The following is a 2,958-nucleotide window of genomic DNA, read 5'->3' as shown; positions in this document are numbered from 1 at the left end:
TTTAAGAGCTTGTTTTACATTCAAGGTAACCTGTACATTTAGTTTCATCCTCCATTCCCCATTTCCAACCCTGACCCAGTCTCCTCCCCTCCCTAGCCTGTAACCCTCCCCCTGTGCCCCTCATATTTATGCACTCCTGTTTGTCCTGCATTTCCTCAATTTGAATGTTGGTCCTCTGGTGTGCCATGGTCTATTGCTCTAAGGGATGTATTACCATAGAGTATGTGGGTGTGGCATCCTGGGTTGAGTGGTCTGCATGTAAACCTTGTTAACTATTGGGTAGAGAGCCCGCCCCTGGGAGTGCATTTTATTCCAGGCACAGAATGTATTCCAGGGCCATAATACTGGGAGTCTCATCAGATTTCATCTGACCAGTAATTCTGGTCATTATTGAGTTTTTGGATTTTGTTACACGTTTTCCCTCCAACTCTATCCAGGAACTCCAGATTTGATCCTTTCCCAAGTGGTTGGCATTGGTAGCCGGGCACCATCTAGTTCTTCTGGTCTCAAAGGCCATCGTGCCCTAGGGCTGATTGCTTCTATATGCGCCCCCCCCCCATTTTTTGCATTCTTCTTCACTTCCAACGCTAGGAGACCGTTAGCTGCATCTTAGATGGCCGCTTGAAAGCTTTTTTTTTTTTTCTGGTTTCTTTCTTTTTAATTGTAATTTGGGTGAAGATAGCTTGAAAGCTTTTAAGACCCCAGTTGCTACACACCAATGTAGGATTTTGGGCAACGCTTTTATGTATTTTGTTGTGCCAATTGAGTCTGATGTCCCCCAGTACTATGGTCCTGAGGCAGTAGATCTATCGGGTCTCTCTTCCATAGTGTCTGGTTTTCTGTGAGGGAGTACTCTGTGTCTGTCTTCTATTGTTTCTGTAAGGACTGCAGGTATTTTGTATCATTGGTGTCTGTGCAAGTTTAGCCTCAGCTGAATCTATCCTTGGTCTAGATTATACTTCTGTTCACTGACCCTGTCTGACCATCTCAGGTGTTTATGTGTTTATCTGTATAGCCTAGTGTTTGGAGTTAATGGCAATGCGGTATTGTGGACACATTGGTTGGTATTAGCATCTGTCATCTATCTCTTACGTGCACAATTTGGTGTCCTCCCATTTCCTAATGTTATTATGGTAGTCATATATCCTTCCTGTATATCCCTTCCCCTACCCATGTCAGCATGTAGGCCCCAACTAGCCCAAAATTAATCCTTCCCTTTCCCTCCCCATCCCAGTAACGTACTAGGTGAATTCCCTTTCCCAAGCAAACTCGTCTCTTTTTACAGTAATGGGCTCATACAGTACTTGTCCTTCTGCAATTGACTTATTTCACTCAGCATAATGTACTACAGGTTCATCCAAGTTGTGAGATCCGAGTTCTTTAATGTGGCATAGTATTACATTGTGTGGATATACCATAATTTGGTTATCCACTCATCCGCTGATGGACATTTAGGTTGTTTCCATCTCTTGGCTATGGTGAATAGTGCTGCAATGAACATAGGTGTACATATGTCTGTTTGTGTGCTCTCACCTCTTTAGGATATATTCCTAGTAATTGAATTGCTGGGTCAGGTGGTACTTCTATTTTCAGTTTTTTAAGGAAACCCCATACTGTTTGCCACAATGGTTGTACCATTTTAAAATCCCACCAGCAGTGTACAAGGGTTCTAAACTCTCCACAACCTCACTAGCATTTGTTACTTTCTGATCTGTTCAACTTTGCTATTATTGCTGGGGTGAGATGATATCTCATTGTTGTTTTGATTTGCATCTCTCTAATGATTAAAGCATAGGGAGCTCTGGTAGCATAGTGGCTAAGGCACTTGACTGCTAACCAGAACGCTGGCGGTTCAAACCCCCCAGCCACTCCTCAGAAGGAAGATGGGGCAATCTACTTCTGTAGTGATACTGCCTCGGAAACCCAAGGAGGGGTCACTGTGAGTCGGTCTGACTTGATAGTACATAATAACAACAACAATGATTAAAGATCGTGAGCAATTTCTCATGTGTGTGTTGGCTGCCTGTATATCTTCTTTGGTGAAATGTCTGTTCAAGTCTTTTGCCCACTTGTGAATTCAGTTATTTGTCTTTTTGGTGTTGAGGTGTTGATGTTTTCCATAGATTTTGGACATAAATCCTTTATCAGGTATGTTAGGCTAATATTTTTTGCCAATCTGTAGGCTCTCTTTTTTATCCTTTTGATGAAATTTTTTGATGTACACAAGAATTTAATTTTTAAAAGGTCCCAGTCATCTAGCTTCTCTTCTATCTCCTGCACATTCTTGGTTATGGTTGACAGATTATTTATGTTGTAAATTAGGGCTCCCAGATTTGCCCTTGTTTTATTTTTGATGTATTTTATAGTTTTGGGTTTTATATTTAAGTCTTTGATCCAGCTTGAGTTTGTTTTAATGTATGGGATGAGGTATGGGTCTTGTTTCCTTTTTCTACAGTTGGATATCCAGTTTTGCCAGCACCATTTGTTAAAGAGGTTGTCTCTTCCCCATTTAATGGGTTTTGGACCTTTGTCAAAGATCAGTTGTTCACAGATGGATGGGTCTATATCTGGACTTTCGATTCTGTTCCCTTGGTCTATCTGTCTTTCATTGTACCAATACCATGCTGTTTTGACTACAGTGACTGTATAGTAGTTCTTAAGATCTGTGAGTGTGGAACTTCCCACTTTGTTTTTCTTCTTGAGAAGTGCTGTGCTTATTCAAGGTCTCTTTCCTTTCCATATGAAATTAGTAATTAGTTTTTCCATGTCCTTACAAAAATTTGTTGAAATCTGGATCGGGATTGCTTTAAATGTATGGATTGCTTTAGTTAGTATTGACATTTTCACAGTGTTTAGTTTACCTATCCAGGAGCTCTGGTAGCATAGTGCCTAAGGCACTTGACTGCTCACCAGAAGGCTGGCGGTTCAAACCCACCAGCCACTCCTCGAAAGGAAGGT

This window comes from Orycteropus afer, unplaced genomic scaffold, assembly GCF_000298275.1.
Source record: "Orycteropus afer afer isolate SDZICR_OR568_19922 unplaced genomic scaffold, OryAfe1.0 scaffold00485, whole genome shotgun sequence".
NCBI classification, from domain to species: Eukaryota; Metazoa; Chordata; class Mammalia; order Tubulidentata; family Orycteropodidae; genus Orycteropus; species Orycteropus afer.
This window is presented reverse-complemented; position numbering follows the sequence as displayed.